The 17,628-nt window shown below is 36.2% G+C and overlaps 1 long non-coding RNA gene across 2 annotated transcripts; it reads left to right on the plus strand.

Annotated features, from left to right (window-relative positions):
- The first annotated feature begins 1,985 nt into the window (after positions 1 to 1,985).
- Positions 1,986 to 16,634, plus strand: LOC135155067 (uncharacterized). Of its 2 annotated transcripts, none has more exons than XR_010294417.1 (3): positions 1,986 to 4,471; positions 14,337 to 14,363; positions 15,543 to 16,634. It is a non-coding gene; the product is annotated as an uncharacterized LOC135155067 (long non-coding RNA). The 2 variants fall into 2 exon arrangements; XR_010294418.1 differs by lacking the exon at positions 1,986 to 4,471 and adding an exon at positions 8,131 to 9,914 and having other exon boundaries at positions 15,543 to 16,624.
- Positions 16,635 to 17,628: the final 994 nt, after the last annotated feature.

Consider the following 17,628-nt stretch of genomic DNA (forward strand, 5'->3'; position numbering starts at 1 on the left):
CACATTGCAACTCTTTCTGCAATGGACCCCTGGGCCCCATCTTACAAAGAGTTACGATTGATTTGATCAATCTATGGAAATCCATCCTTGTCATAATTTTTTCTACAGAAAACTTGCAAAATGTCCTTTATAAACAAATGAGAACACACCAAATTGTCAAGAAATCAATGAATTTATGGATATACAGTACATTTATATCTAGAATTGTATATGTTGACTTTGCTGGCTTTCCATAGTTGCGAATGATCGGATCAATTGCGACTCTTTGTAAGACGGGCCCCTGATCTGACAACTTGGCTTGATTTTGATTGGTTGTCAGACTGCTATGATGGTACGTGTAGCTATTGGATAAAGCAGACTACAACGTGCGAGTTATACTTTCAGTCACGTAGCTAAGCTTTGGAAAGAAACTATTCAACTTTGTAACATCCTGGATGATGGTGATGTCTCCAGTCAGAATTGATTTAAATTTATCCTGTACCTTTGAGCCTGTAGACACAGCAAAGATGTTTGTTTGCTTGCAAATTGAAGAAATTGATTATTTTGCCTTATAATTACCGGTACCTTTTAAATTGTTATTTGTTATACAGATAATTTTCTTATGAGACAGATCTTTCTATACCCTTGTGCATGCCTTCGTGACTGGAATAATAAACTACTAAATAATCATCGCCAATCGAGAGAGCTGGTAAACTCATGATAGTGACGATCTCCTGAACCCAGCCCTCCCAAACCCCGAAAGGGTGGACGCATGCCGGGAATGGCTTGGTCTGTACCCTCCACCGCAAGGGATCCCCCCTGATCGGCGATATTCGCATTAAATGATATCCTGGTGGTTTTGAATACATGTGATTGCCTTTCCTACCCCTCGACAAGCCTCGTTTTGAAGTGTCACAGTGAGCCCACCTCGTAGCATGTATTTGTGGATATTAGAGATTATTCAATTTGTAGAACTAGCCATGTTTGTGCATTGTTGACTGTTTAAAGTACCAGGAAACGTGGATTGTGTCACTTCGGTAGTGTCCGTTGCTTAATGCTGAATGTATTCACAGACACCATGCCATCCATAGGAAGAGATACTGTTTTTAGAATGGTCGACTTTGGTTTGGACTAAGCATTAATTAATCAATGACAGTGATTTGTTTTCAAGTGGGTTATAATGTACAACTACAAAGTCTTGATTGATATTGTCTGTACATGTACCATTCAAAAGTTCGTACTTTCAAAAGCAAATATATAAAGAAGACTTTTAAACCGTGGTTTCACTACATGTACATACAAAATTGCTTGGATTCCTCTTGAACCTTTATTAAATTTCAAATTGACATTGACTTGTGCACAATTGTCTTTGATTATTTGATAAAGGAATTCAGCAGAAGTGGTTTTGTTTTAAAAAAGAAAGCAAACAACAAGACATAAAAAATAGTTTTTCTGATGCTTTGTGTCGCCATGGACTTGTCACTTTAATTTTGATATTTCAAAAATTGATTTGTTTCTTTTACTATAAATTTGCATAATGGAATTTGATTATAGTGGATAAATGCAACATTGAAAAAAAATAAAGAAAAAAAATCAATAATGGATTTCAGTCTTTAAAATCTTCTTCATATAAATTTACAAATAGTGCCTCTTATCAAGTTCTGAAAGTGATTTCTAAAGAAAAGGACCTTCTTTCTTGAGCCAAGCAGCCTTCATTCATCTACAAACATGTTTGTATTTTGATGCCGTTTCCTAGGACTAAGTTTCAAGCCGAGGAAATTTTTGTGGCAGGGATATCCGGCAGGCGATGGATAAATCAAGTTAATATAAGTTTGACATCACTCTTGAACTCCCTTGTACATGAAGACATATCCTGAATAGTTTTTTTTTCAGATTTGTAGATCTCTTTCTTGGTCAGCGAAAGTGTAGGAGACTCGAGAGAAACCTTAGATGGGTTTGAAAGGCTTCGTTTCATCAGGACTGGTTTGAGTCAATGAAGCCTTGATAAGTTTAGAATGGTTTCCCTAAACTCTCGATCACGTCGGGAATCTAGTCTTTGGATGTCACCGAGCACCGTCATTGTCGCTCATGCTTTTTCTCAGAGAGTTGATATGTCCAGTGCACATGATCTTTGGTTATTTCAGCCCTGCCATTTTTACAATGGCTGCAGTATGATTTTGCTTCAATGTACATGAGAGCCCGACTGTTGCCGTGAAGATTTGCATTGTCAAGGTTTGACTTTAAAAAACGCAGCTCTCCTACTTTATTCCCAACTTCAGGACTCGCCTGCATGCAGTATTTAGGTTTTGTTGCACACCCAGAGGAGTGTTAGAGAACGGTACATTTGTAGTTATTCTTAAATTTGAGGATGCACTTAATTACACTGTTTTCAATGAAACATGGGATTCTGATGCTTTCGACATCAGTGGCTTTTATCGTGGTCAGCTGATAGGCTTTAGAACTACCACTGGTTAATTAAGTATCCTGTACAATATATTTGCTGCGCGTTCAAGGACCATCTTCCATGAGCATATCATCAGATCAACTGCTTCGACCTGTGGATATCCTTCATTGGCAGTGAATAAAACATGCTTGCAAATGCTCAGGTCATTATAGTAATTAGCCAAAGGATTAAGATATTAATCACCAGGTGTTGACATAATGTGCTTTGTACACATAACAAAGGATGCTTGTTCAGAGATGACAGCAATTAACATTGAAACTGTTATTGATGAGGTAGTATATCGCGCAAATATTGACATGGTAATTGATGACTTAGTTTTGGTATTGATTACCAATAGGCTATTGAGAGCACTCGCATGGAAGCTACAAGGAAGAATGTAGGTTTTCCATGTAGCCTAGTAATTCAGGAATCATTGTGTTTCAAACTATGCATCAACCAGTCAAAGCAATGTTGTCTGGAACTGGGATAAACGTGGATATATGTCAATTCCTCAACAACGAACTTGGCCACAGAGTTCTTAAAATGTCAAGCAGATGTTTACTTCATACATTGCTACGAAGCAAGTAAGAGACTCTGTTATTGACACTACCATGAACTATTCAGCAAGGACGCTTGAGTGGACAGGAGAATAAATATTGTCGGGTATGAAAGCAGTACAGTCTTGGTGTAGATAATTTGGAATGATTTTGGAAAGCCTTTTTCTCCTTGAATTATTTGTGTTCCAAAGGAAAGTGTTATTGTTGTCTGAGTCTTCTTTTTTCCTTGATTTCTTTTCACTTTATTTAGCAGGACCATTCTAATTGAGACTACTGTAGGATCTATATTTGGAAAAAGGTTATTTTTTTGTTTTTCAACAATTACCAAGAAAAAGCGTTATACCATTTCCTACATCTGGTCTAGCATGAATTCATTTCTCCTGTTGGCTACATGTCATGTACGTGTAGGGTTATGATGATGATGCCTTATTGGGACCCCACATACTTGGTAATTGAAGTGACAACCTATGAATACAATTATTGCATCACAGCGTAAAATGCAATCTTAATTACTTCTGGACTCATCATGGATATTAGACTATTTGACATCCCTACTGGATTGGTTGGCTAAAACTAATTCAAGATTCTAAGAATCCATGAATTTCATCATCTCTACATGCTACAGTGTAAATGCTGAATAGCGGGTTTAAAACACCAGACACTTTCAGTCTATTTTGGAAACATATCGAAGGAAGTCAAGATCAAAGTTCTCACTCTTTATCAGATGTAGGAACTGAGTATCAGGGTTCAAGGATGTCAGTGTCGCTTGTATTCCATTTTTGACGCTGGTGACTTCATTCAATCCATTGCGTACTGGAGAAGGGTGTGTCCTGTTGGATGTCTATTGGGATTTGCAGTCTCGTGAGTGAATGGGTTAATGTGTAAAGAGGTTGGGTCTGTATGAACAATAATAAAATTTGATCAGAGACATCATTTGACCACCTTGGCATCACCATTGCCAATAAGTTTGTGGATCCAAGCGAGATCATTGTGATTCATGTGCAAGGAATAGGGTGTGGAGTGCATTATGCTCGTTTTTTCATGGAACGCTGATATCGACTTTACTGGCCACTTTGATAGAGTTAAGTGAGGCTGTCAGTTATATGTTGGCAGTGGATAAAGTGGTGCGGATCATAATAGAAATTGTCGTGGAGAACCTACACACACATAAACTTTTGATCTATGAGATGATGAAGCCTTCTCAAATGTGAAACTTTAAACGCTTGAATTAGATAAATACTAAAATTGAAGCAAGTTAAGTACTGGATATTATAGTGGAATATATACACACTCTTCAAGTGCTGAAAACAGCTATGGGCATGTGTTGAGGAATATGCAGGGTTGTTGAAGCTTTCTGTTGGAATTGGAGACCTTTATTAACATGTTTTGACTATCAAAAGACTTTAAAGGATACAAAGATGGCTCAACGATCAATGTTGAAAAAGATTGGTGAGATGGAGAGACAGAGGTGTATGTCATGGAGTTCTCCAGGGTGAGTATTCGTGCAAAGTTTTTATACTGGGGGTATAGTTTAATTAAGGCCCGTGATACACATACGTCTTGTTTGAAGGTGGCCCCGACACCGGCTTTGAAGCCGCCTTCACCCTTTCAAAATTGAATCCTCGAGATCATTATTCCCCTGTAACACACGGTCTGAGGCTTGTAACTGTGTGTCTACACATAAGCCGGCTTCACATCACCTATTCATGCGGCACCAGTCACCGCCTTTTTATAAAAAAAAAATTATTGTCCTTAATTGGGTTGTTAGGTATATAACTTTAACGAAATAAGGGTGTCAAAAACACTAAAATGATGGAAAAAGTGTATCTATTTTCGAAAGGAAAGCTACATGTTTAGGGTCAAATTTGCGAGGGTATAAAAAATCAAGACTAAATGTTTTAAAAAGGATGTACTTTTTGCCCCAAGAGTCAACACTACGTGTTTAGTGTACAATTTGCGCGAGTGGGCTGTACCATATCTCTATGGGCTGTACTAAACCCAATGATGTAGGTAAAGGTAAAACCAACAACCGACGTCCGTGACATAAATATCGCTGTACTTGTTTAGGGGTTCAAATCAGGGAATACTTGCCAATAGTATCGTTTTGTTTCCAATACTTTTTAAGGGTAGGGTTTCACACGCCAATACCTGTTAAGGGGTGCATTTTCAGAATGTGGAAAATACGTGTCTAGGGTGCTTTTTGAGACCTCATGGTCGCGCATGGTATCCACTCATCAATGGAAGTGGCCCCCCGGGAGATGGACTTAGCACTCAGCCGATCCAGCGCATAAGTCGAGCTGCGTCTGACGCTGGCTTCAGTCCACTTTTGATGTATGTGTACACTGTAAAAAATGTGGTGTTAAAACTGACACCAGTGGCAGTTAATAGAGGACCACACCCTCTGGTGTTAAAATTACACCCTAGAGATTGAATATAACACCAAAGAGTGTACATGTAACAACCAAAGGTGTTGTAATAACACCTTTAGGTGCTAAACTAACACTGTCAATTTAACACCGGTGTAAAATAACTGGTGTGGTCCTCTATTTACACCGGTTAACACCGCAGTTTTTGCTGTGTACATGTTTCACCACCCTAAGAAGAAGAAATCCAACTTCCATGTCTTTTTCTGAGAAAAAATATAAAATCAGTGACAACAGAAATAGTTTACATCTTAATATAAGCATGAACATGGTAATGAGATGATGTTTCTAGAACCAGGCATTACTGAACATACTGGTTTGAAAATATTATGCAAAAATTAAGTTGGTTCATTAGCATGCTTTATAGCTTATTGAACACAATGAACGGAATAAAGAGCATTAAAAAAATCTTAGTATTTCTTCATCTATGTCTCATAATCTGATTTTTTTTTATTTAAAGGAGAATGAAACCCTTGAAACCAGCTGAATCCATATCAAAGAGAAAAATCAAAGAAACATATTGTTGAAAGTTTGAGGAAGATTGAATGAATAATAAGAAAGTTATGAGCATTTGAAAATTGAGATCACTAATGCCATGTAGATCCTCCCATTGGCAATGCAACCAAGATCTGTGATGTCACACACGTACAACTCCCTCATTACTTTAGTACTTATTTCACTTATATTCTCACTTTTATAGAGTCTATCACAAGGTGAGGTGTTCTCTTTATGAGAGGACAAGTACAGAGGTTTCACAACATTATATCAATGATGAATCGTTTGTCATATGATTAGAATGAGCAAAACGAGATGTTTTGGGGTACATTTTCAGTGTCCAAAAGGGGAGAGTTGTCCAGTTTTGGACACTGAAAATATACCCCAAAACATCTCTTTTTGCTCATTCTAATCATATGACAAACGATTCATCAATGATATAATGTTGTGAAACCTCTGTACTTGTCCCCTCATAAAGAGAACACCTCACCTTGTGATAGACTCTATAAAAGTGAGAATATAAGTGAAATAAGTACTAAAGTAATGAGGGAGTTGTACGTGTGTGACATCACAGATCTTGGTCGCATTGCCAATGGGAGGATCTACATGGCATTAGTGATCTCAATATTCAAATGCTCATAACTTTCTTATTATTCATTCAATCTTCCTCAAACTTTCAACAATATGTTTCTTTGATTTTTCTCTTTTATATGGATTCAGCTGGTTTCAAGGGTTTCATTCTCCTTTAAGAACATTCTGCCTCGAACATAATTGAGTTGGATCAAAACTCCCTGTTTGGAAGTAATGTTGACAGACCCAATGCATAAATCCGTTCTTCAAAGGCATACACTCTTGTGCAGTGAAAGTGGACCACCTGCTAATTAGCACCATGGATAGTTCTAGTAGGATCCATGTTTGCACCAAAGACCATGTTCTGTGAAGCAATGCCATATAAAAACGAAATTCAGGGATCTTTGGAATGCTTGTATTAGTCATGCTTTCAAGTAATAAATATCATTTTCAAAGTAACTTTAATATTTGTCACAACCTCTAGTGCATTACTTTTACAATATTGCTTATAAATGCATGTGTATGCCCTGCTCGTTCTGTTTACAATCAAACCTGTATTAGTGGCCGCCTGTCTGTAGTGGTCATCTGCCTATAGTGACCACTAATACTGATTCCCATGAAGGAAGATTGTGTGTATAAGAACCTGCCTATAGTGACCACTAAAACCAATTCCCATGGAGGCAGATTGTGTGTATAAGAACCTGTCTATAGCAGGCACCTGCCTATAGTGACCACTAAAACCGATTCCCATGGAGGCAGATTGTGTGTTTAATAACCTGTCTATAGCAGCCGCCTGTCTATAAAGGCCACATTTTGTGTTTCCCTTTGGTGGTCACTATAGACAATTGGGTGTTATTTTTTAATTGAATTGAATTGAATTTATTACCAAATTTCACTGTCTGGTACAATTACATGGAAAAGTACATCACATATATGAACAAAACATTTGGTAATTGGAGCTAACATATCTAGCAAGATGCTATTTTTTCTCTGTATGTATTGTTTTTCTTAATTTGTAACAATTTTATTGTTAAATGCATGTAAAGTGATGAAATACTACTTACAGATGTACATGTATGTAATACAACTACAAAATGTCAATCCTGTTGGAAATGGAAACAAAATTAATATAAAAAAAGATAAAGGAAAAGAAATTAATAGCATTGAAGGAAATGGCCCCTGACTCTTGACATGCTGTGCCAATGGTTGCAGCAGAACGAGTTGTTAACAATATCCTCAGTCGTAAAGCTTTAATAGATCCAATCTAAATAATCGCTTCACAAATTCGTGCCAGGAACGAATTAAGGAATTGGGACTTGATGGCAAATATCTCCTGTATTTCATTACAGCATCGCTAATCTGTAGGAGACAGATAGCGGGCGCGGAGTTTGCCCCCATTGGCAGTGAATCTCCCCCTCCCTAACCCCCATCCTGGCTTTATGTCTGTCAGTGATTGCACTCCCACGTGTCATATGAGCTTCCTAGCAAAGTCATAGAAAACCTAGAAGAAATACCGAAAAATAGAGAGTTGGATTAAATATTTGATACGCCTCTTAAGTCAGATCAGGGATACAAAGAAGGCAGTTGGGAGATAGTGAAGATTTGTTCAGCTCTTCGGGGGAATTATGGGTAGTTGTTCCTGGAGAAATTGCCTGTTTTGTGTGGGAGACTCACTAATCCTTTACGCCTTGTAGGCATGGAATGTGCATCTTTTGAGATCGGGGTACGAAGCAGCAGTCTTCGCTCATTTGCCTTGGTGAAGGCATCTTATTGTTCACTATAGGTATCGCGTTAGCTGAGCTGAGATTTTTTGTGAAATGCTGTCGCCATTTCTTGGAGTGATCAGTGATTTTCTATGTTTTGAATTTCAAAGCTCTATCTGGAATATTTCTTCTTGTCTAACATCCTGATCTGCATTTGTATTATTTGTTGCCCTCAGTTTGTCTCTATAGATTGCACATTTTAATATTTGAACATCTTCAATATTAGTTTTTCTTCTTTCTATTATTCAGGGATACAAATGCTGATATTGACCCAACCAAGGATTGACAAAATTACAAAACAAAACTCCCAAAAGATGTGAAGTGTTTTTTAAAAACAAAATACTCTGCTTTCAATTCATTGCTGTTATTTTGTTATGTCTTGTGCAAACGTTTTCCTTCTTAGCCTGGCATTATTAGCAAAAGTTAACCCTTAGAATTGCCTAAGAGGTGTCAGTAACATATTTTCAAACATATGCAAAGTTCTGTATTACCATGATTACTGAAGAACAATGAGATTATGATGGACAGAGACAATTATTTCATATTTCTTAGTCTTCACTCTCTTTTTGCATAACACATTTTCTGGGAACCCCTTTTCTTGCATGCGAGCCAAGGAAAGTCATAGCTTTCATGTTGCTTTCTACTGGATACTGATCAATCAAGGTGAATATCACACTATTTATGGACTTCTTGGATTTCCAGCCAAGTGTTGAGAGGCTAAGAATGGACGACAGACTTTCAATGCCAAATGAATTCTTATTCAATCAAGATATTGCGTTGAGGAGTTTACAAGATTGGTTTCCCCTGGAAATTAATACATGGAGTTACTTTTGACTTTATTCAAGGAGAGCTTCAAGAGAATGCTTTGGTCAAGGTATTTTATGATACCTCAATTTCATTGCTGATTCCAGTTCTTCAACCAGTATCATGATTTTGAGAACTTATTTATTGTCTAATTATTATTGAAACACAAGATCTGTTTATAGTCCATGATTACACCAAGCAAGGTTTGACTCCGCTAGACAGTCCAACACCAAAGAACATTGTTGCTGATGTTGTTCCAATATTGAACATTAATTGGGGAGTCAATGAATTGATTGTGTCTTGTGAATTTGCAATTAAAGACAATGATGTTCACCTGAAAAAAATATGCACTTATAAGAACAGTCTGCTATAACATGATGAGCAGACATTGAAATGTTCAAATATTGACCTGGGCATCTTTAAGCGAATCATTGCCAGGGACAGGGTCTGTTAATGTCCTGGACCATTATCAAGACTAATTTGTTTTTGTTCTAAAGTAGATCCTAGACCAAACGTTCTGGATAGCATGAATAGTATCCTATTTCATCTTCACTGATGTGTACATTTACCAATCAATGATATCAGTTTGTGGATCATTAACTTCAATAACTTGAGCTTGAATTGGGCTAAAGCGTGAATGTTACTGTGAAAAAAAATTCCATGGAAGAACTCTTTTCTGCTGCCCAAGATCAGAAGCATCCCACATGGTACAGTATAGGACTCTACTTTAAGTCTTATGTTCAATTGGTGACCTAATGACTGTATCAGTGTTCCTTGTCTATTGATGCTGATCTTTGATAAACATGGCACCTACTACAAAATTTGTTCAGAAGCGTGCAATTGTTAAAAGGAGATACTACTATTCACAGAGATATATCGGGTAAGTTGTAGTTACTAACTTTTCCAATTTCATTGATTGATTTTACAACAATAGAGCTTAATAGATAAAAATTAAGCTTAAAAAGGATAACCAATCAAGCTATAATTTTGCTATAGTGGCCAAGAAACTGAAATAGCAAGAAGAATGGCTTGATGAATGCCTTATGCCTATTTGATTCATGACATGTTTTCCTTTGTAGCAAGAAATTAATCTGCATTTTGCTGCACCCGACTCGGGTGATAATATTTTCTTGAATGGACTGAGCATGGGAATTATAAAGTAACACATCTTGAGCTTAAGTGGATGCTTTGTTTCCTCTTGGAAAAAAGCATACAAATACAAATCCAGCCTCTGATGAGATCATTGTTGTGAGCTAGATTGGAAAGGGGTTTGTTTTCTTGCTTGTATTTTGTTAGGTGATATATGAAGGGGAATTTTGTTGTTAATGCTGAAAATATACCACAGCTTTTCACCATGTCCAGGTTCTAGGCAGAGTCATTCAGCACAGCGTGATCTGCCACATCATCGGTGTTGGCAAAGTACATGAACTTGACATTAACATTTTGATGATGTCTGATGTGGCTGTCTGTTTGGATACTAATGTTGGCATATGATAACCAAAATCAGGCCAATAAATTCACCTTTAATAGGAAATCTGGCAACTGGCAGAATGCATATGCTGCAATTCTGTCCAGGTAGATTTACTTTTTTTCTCCTTGTTTTGTTGCCTTGTCTTTTTTGCCTTGTAAATGTACAAGTATGTTTTTCATGGTATCAAATTTAGAGCGTAAGCTCTAGGTAATTTTTTTAAAGGGGATAACAATAGACAATTTTTATGATTGGTGGCGTTGTGAGCAGAGCTAAAGAAAAAAACAAAAAAATAAGGGGCCAAAATGGCATATTGGCTAAAGTTAATATAAAAAAAAGAGTTGTGAGGGAGCTAAAACTTGCACCTTTTTTGTACTACAGGTATGTTTGATGATAGAATACAACATAATATTTAGAAAATGATGCAATTTCACTGTTTTTCTTATCTTATCCTTTTCTTTCTTCTATTTTTGGTCATGGAACCTTTTTGGGATCAAATGCCAGTAACTCCCTCCAAATCTATATGCAAGTGAATATGATAATTTGGTGGATGTTGGCCTACAGTTTATGTAGTTGGGTATATGTGCTTTGCAGGAATTGGTACTGTTACCAAATACATGTGCATGTACTTTGGATTGATAATTCCCCTTCTCCCTCTTCAGATTTTGAAATCATACAATTGTACACATACATGCGCACCGACATGTAGCAAAGGAATTTCCAAATGCCTGTTTACATCATCACCGTGTCTACATTAAAGCTTCCTTCATAACATTGAATGAATCAATCAATAGCTTTATACAGACCCTGTCTTGCATGTACCATGGAGCCAAGACGAATCCCGTATCGGGGCAGCTTCCACACAGCTGCTAGGGGCAATACAAGGGCATAACCGGACCCTCCTCTGCAGGGCGGAGCCAGAACTCGTGATGAGGTGTAGCCTGTGAAAACTGCCCTCAAGAAAAGGGAGTGTTTTTTTTTCTGCAAAACAGGCAGAATGTTTCTCTGGAATTTTTGAATGCATATTTCCAGAAATATTGCTAAATCTACATCAAATACTATTTTAAGATAAAATATAAATTGAAAGTCAATTTTGTATTATAATTTCTGCTTGCTAATTGAAATATTGTCTAGTATGTAAGAATCTTCTCTACAGTGTGTGTATGTCTATTAATGCAAGAAGCAAGATTTCACTAATCATAATTTTCTGTCATGTTTTAAAAATAACTTTTTGATTTATGAAATTTTCTGAACAAATCATTACTTAATATGCCAAATAGTGATAAAATGCTATTAAAAAGGGGCATTTTGGCCATGCCTATCAGAGACTTTCAGGGATTATGTTATTGGATGGATAAATATTGTTCTACTGTATTAGGCATAAGCAATATTCTATATTTATCGTGTAGTCTTGGCAATTCAAATTTCCAATGTTGAAATGTCTCAAGCTCTTTTCTGGTTCTGTTCAAGGCTTGTTGGCATACTTGATATCAACTGCTTTGAATTGTCATGGAGCTCACCTGAGTAGCTTAATTCAAGGTCACCTTTATTGTGAATTTGGGCCTTTCAAAGGGATGGTCCAGGCTGGAGATATTTATATCTCAATAAATACAGTAAATTCACAAAGCAAAATGCTGAAAATTTGATCGAATTCGGATAACAAAGTACAAAGCTATTGAATTCTAAATATTTGCATTATTCCGGTGAAACAGTTCTAGGCATGTCTTGATTGAATATTCATTAGGTGGGCTGATGATGTCATATCCCCACTTGTTCTTTTGTATTTTATTATATGAAATTAAATTAGGTTTATTCAACAAATTTTCTACCAAGAACTAAAACAATTGGATATGACAACTGATAAAGTGAATTAGTTATTTATTGCCGCAACTTATTTCATCATAATGGAGACACATCATTTACATACTGTATGTATGAAAAAAATGAAACATTTATGATTTCATGTAATAAGAAAAAGGAAAGTGGGGATGTGACTAGTCTGCAGGCACAGACCCTGATTGAAACTTTGATCAGCAAGTGTGTCTCCACGCAAAAACAAGCACATACAAAACTTGCTGTAGCGAGAGGGCCTTCAGTACACAATGCATGAGTAGGCTGCACATTCAGACCCTTAACTCGAGTGAAGGTTTTGCCCAGCAGACTAGGATGTGACTGACATCATCAGCCCACCTCATGAATATTCATGACAATGTGCATGTAACTATTTTCACAAAGTATTGATAAATTTTCAAATTTAATATCTTCGTTATTTGTTATCTGATTTTGACAAAATTTTCAGCATTTTGCTCTGTTCATTTTACTCTATTTAATATTTAGATATAAAATTTTCAGCCCAGACTATCCCTTTCAGTTCATAGTGTAACAGGGAGTATAATTGTATTCACTATAGCAAGAAATAATCTGTTATTGCCTTTTTTATTTTTAATAGTCTATGATTTATACTGGAAAATTTTGAAAAATTTGAGGAGCGAACTGACAAAAACTATGTTTGGTCTCATTGTGTTATGAATAGTTAAAGAAGAATGAAACCTTTAAAACAAGATAGCTTGTGTGAAAACAGAAAAGTCAAAGAAACAGATCAACGAAAGTTTGAGAAAAATCGGACAAATAATGAGAAAGTTATGAGCATTTGAATATTGCAATCACTAATGCTATGGAGATCCTCAAATTGGCAATGCAACAAAGATGTGTGATGTCACTTGTGAACAACTCCCACCATTACTTTAGTATATATTTCACTCAAATTGCCTCTTTTATCACATCTATCAGTAGATCATTTTTTTTTCTAAAAATAGGAGGGCATGTAATACAGTTTTTTAAAGAATACATCATGGACAAAGAGTTTGTATCACCATAAGAAAAAGCAAAAAGAGACATTTTGAGGGTATTTCATAGTCCATCAAAGGGAAAGTTGTTCATATGTGACATCACACATCCTTGTCCCATTGCCAATGGGAGGATCTCCATAGCATTAGTGATTGCAATATTGAAATGCTCATAACTTTCTCATTATTTGTCCGATTTTTCTCAAACTTCCTTTGTTCTTATTCTTTGATTTTTCTGTTTCGACCCAAGCCTACTTGTTATAAAGGTTTTATTCCCCTTTAAGTCTTAAAGCTACTTTTTTAGCTTAATAATACAAAGAATAAATTAGCCTATTGTGAGAAATTTAAATGTTTTGAGGTGAAAGTTACTTTTGTTTTTACGTTGAAAATAAAATGGTATGTATGAGTACTGAATTTGTGAGTTTTCATTCAAGTGGGCCTATATTACAAGACTACACCTCAGAATGTTGCATTATGGGGTAAAGATTGGTCAGGCTTGAGTTGCAGAGGACACCTGGGGGTTGTTTCATGAAAGTTGTCATCACTGACTAAATTGTCAGTGCTGACTCTTTCAGTGAAATCCTTGCTTTTGATTGGCTGAGGAGCTATGGCCTCTGACTGTTACTATGGTAACTGTCAGAGAAAGACATCTTGTCAGTGCTTACAACTTTCATGAAACGGTCCCCAGGCTGTGCTATGCCAGATGTATGGGTCATTACCGTATTTCTTTTAGGAGCTCCAATTTCTTCTTGGTAACCCCTGCCACAATGGTGCATATAGCATGGAGGTTCTGTTTATTTGTCATATTATGATTTTTCTACTTTTCATGAGTGAAAAATGTTTTTTTTAAACACAAAATGTCCTCGTGTCCATCTGTTACACACACACCCACATGCTCACACACTCACTCACACACAACCAAGTGCCCCTTGTATGGATGAAGTACTTATCACCTTTTCATTTTCTTCTTTTCTTCTCTTTTAACCAGTTCTGTGGCGTCACTTGCAGCATTGAGGTAATTATGAGATTATTATGATACATGAATGTCTGAAAATATTTGTATAAAGGTTAAATGGAAAGTTCACCCTGACATAAAACTTGTTTTTTAATGAGAAAAATAAAAGGGGAATTGGTGAAGATTTGGCAATAACCAATGCCTATCCTGCTAATTTGGCAATTACTAAAATGATAAGAAACCTGACTCAGTCTTCCAACAGTACAGAGTTTTGGGTGATAACTTGGATATGATGGCTTCTGAGAAGTAATCATTTGGAGTGGACATTTTGTTTCTAAATAATATTGATATTGAAATGGCTTGGCAGATCACAATTCTAGTTCTCATCTTTCCCACAACCAAAGTTTCTCTCCAAGTAAATTTCGTGTGAAAATCTGTGAATCTGCTTTGCCAAAAGCTGGCAGAACTTGTATCAGATATCAAACCATATCCAGCTGTTTCATGGGCTAAGATCTCCTAAGGTCATGGTCAAATGAATAGACATTGGTTTGCTCCTAAAGCTTTCACATGTGACAGATATTTGTATTTTCAGTTTCGCTTTCAAGAGTAGCTCATGCTGGTTCATGTATTCAATTTCAGTTAAATTCAATTCAGTGTTTGTATTGTGAGAAAATGAATAAATATTGTAGGTCCGAAGACTCATCATATTTACAGACCAAAAAATGTGTAAGCATATTATTTTGATTAATACATATACATGGGAATTAAATACAATACATTGTGCAACTACATCAAAATAGTCTTTAGGACTAAATGTATGTATTTGTCATGTTTTGCATTGAATTGTCAATTTTTTTTCGAGTAGGACAGTATGTATTCAAAATGTCAAGTTAAGAAGTGGGAAAGCTTTAATTTGCATTTTCCGATTAGAATCATTGTTGTATCAGTATTCTTCTTCCATGAAAATATTCAGGTGAGCGATTGCCTTATATCCACTTACACTCTCTGGTAACGTTTAGTTGAAATATTAGATTTAATAGTTTGGGGTCACAATTTCTCATACTTAAAAGATGCTGTTAGTGATTGATAGCGACGAAAAGGTTTTTTGTCTAATAATAGAAATATGTAGAAATTAATACTGAAAATTATGTATTTCGACACATTTATGCCATCTCCTGCCCTCTCTCATTCCCTTCCCCTTTCTCGTTCCATTGATCTTTGCCATTTTTTTTCTGTCAGGGGGAAAAGACTCCGCAAGTATTCTGAGACGGATGCATCCACGGAGAGACTCTCTAGCTCTATCAGATCGGAAAGTGGGTCTAGTCAACTCTATACCAAGGTAACTAGTTAACTCGCCCCCCTAAAAAAAGAAGTATCATGCTCAAGAAGTCAAGATGTATACATCTATAGGCACAATATTCCAATGTCCTGGGTCCAACCGCAGTACTCGCATCCTTTGGCAAGGCATGAATCTACATTTGCCGCTCTCCACCCAGGTATACCAAATTGGTACCCGGTAGAAAGAAAATCCTTGAATTCTCGAGCACCTGATAAGAGTAGCTGTGGTAAAGCCGGGGTATTAGTATACAATGCTAATAAACACATTATTAAGTGCTATATAAATGTTGCATATTATTTTGATTTGTTTTTTTTTTACTTGATTTGGAGAAGAGCTAGACTTGTTGGGCTGTCTTAAATGATGCTCATCAATCTTCACACTCTCTTCTCTCAAACTCTTGAGAAATAACTGCAAGAAATAACTTTTTGGGCTGGAAATAGGATTATCATATCACTTCATGCTCTAAATTCTAACATCTACCTTCCACCTGCATTGGATCAAAATATTTTCATTCATTTCTTGACAGTGGAATCATAAAAGCAGACAAAATCATGCAAAACGTCATGTCAACAGGGATATTTTTAGCGTGCAAATAGTGGATACATGATTTTCTACTGCATACAGCTAGTTAGGATGCAAGGCAAGCGAGAAAAACAAGTTAAACCATGGATTTCCCCATATGATTCATAGATGGGAGTCTTTCCTCTTTGGGGGGTGGATAGAACATTGTGGAAATAAACCTCTGTGGTGTGAATCTTCTAGGTATTAAAGGCAGCTACGAAAGAAAGTGATACTGAGGAAGAAAGAAATATATTTAGAGAGACAGGCAGAAAAATGAAAAGCAAGTGAAGGAAGGGAGTTAATGAAAGTAACGCTAGAGTGAAAGAGAGGAGAGAAATAAATACGAAAAATATAAAAGGAGAGAAGGGGAATAAATTCTAAAGAGAAATATTGATGAAAAAGAACAGATTGGGAGTGTGTGAAAGAGAGAGAGAAAAGAAAGAAATAAAATTAGGAGAATGCCATGTTATTCATGCAAATATTTCTCTGGACGGTGGAAGGGGGGGGGGGTGGAGGAATTGTAGGGATTTTTTAAACATCCATCTGTTGATCCCCCCCTCCCCCATTATAAGAATGTTTGATTTCTTTTCAGATTAAACATAACATTTTCAAAAAAAAAAATCATATTAAAAAGTTGATATAAACGAGCTTGGATTTATAACAGGTGGATACAAATTGCAAAATACCCCAAGACACAAAAATATTTGTGCCATTTCCAAGATTTTGTGATCATATTCCACAACTTAAATTATATTGAAACTAGTTGAAGTACAGAAACTGGGCTGCAACATCTCAGTGTTAAAATGTAGGTCAATGCTAATGCAATAATTGTTGTTATGATAGTTGGGGTTTCAGAAATCGGATGTTAAAATCATATCTATATATAGACTACCTGTTCAACTATATGATCCCTATACAGATCAGGAGGAATATCTGGTTTAGAAGGATGTATCCTGTAAGATTTAGAAAAGGGTAGACTGAATGAATATAAGTCTATCTCACCAAGCCCCCTACACCATCAAACTTTCCTGCAATATTACTATTATTGGATAAAAAGTATTAAAAAAGCAGGGCTTATAGATAGAGTCAATGAGTGAACATATTCATGAAACCTTTATAACAAGACCATTAACATGTGGGATACATAAACTACAACCTTTGTGATAAAATCAGATAGTATTATGTGTTCATGTTTATCTAGGAAATTAAGTGCTCTAAAATATTTCTCATACACACACACATATGATGCTTTTACTCAACTGAAAGAGGCCAAAACATTCAAAGAAATAAAAATGACATTTCAGGGAATGATTTTGCTTTACAAAGCTCTCAACTAAGTAATGTACAGTCCTATGTAGAAATATGCTATATAAAAGACTATGCTTTAGCAGTCTTTCAAAAATGTGGAACAAATTGCAATGCGAT

Source organism: Lytechinus pictus, chromosome 8, assembly GCF_037042905.1.
Source record: "Lytechinus pictus isolate F3 Inbred chromosome 8, Lp3.0, whole genome shotgun sequence".
Classification (NCBI taxonomy): Eukaryota; Metazoa; Echinodermata; class Echinoidea; order Temnopleuroida; family Toxopneustidae; genus Lytechinus; species Lytechinus pictus.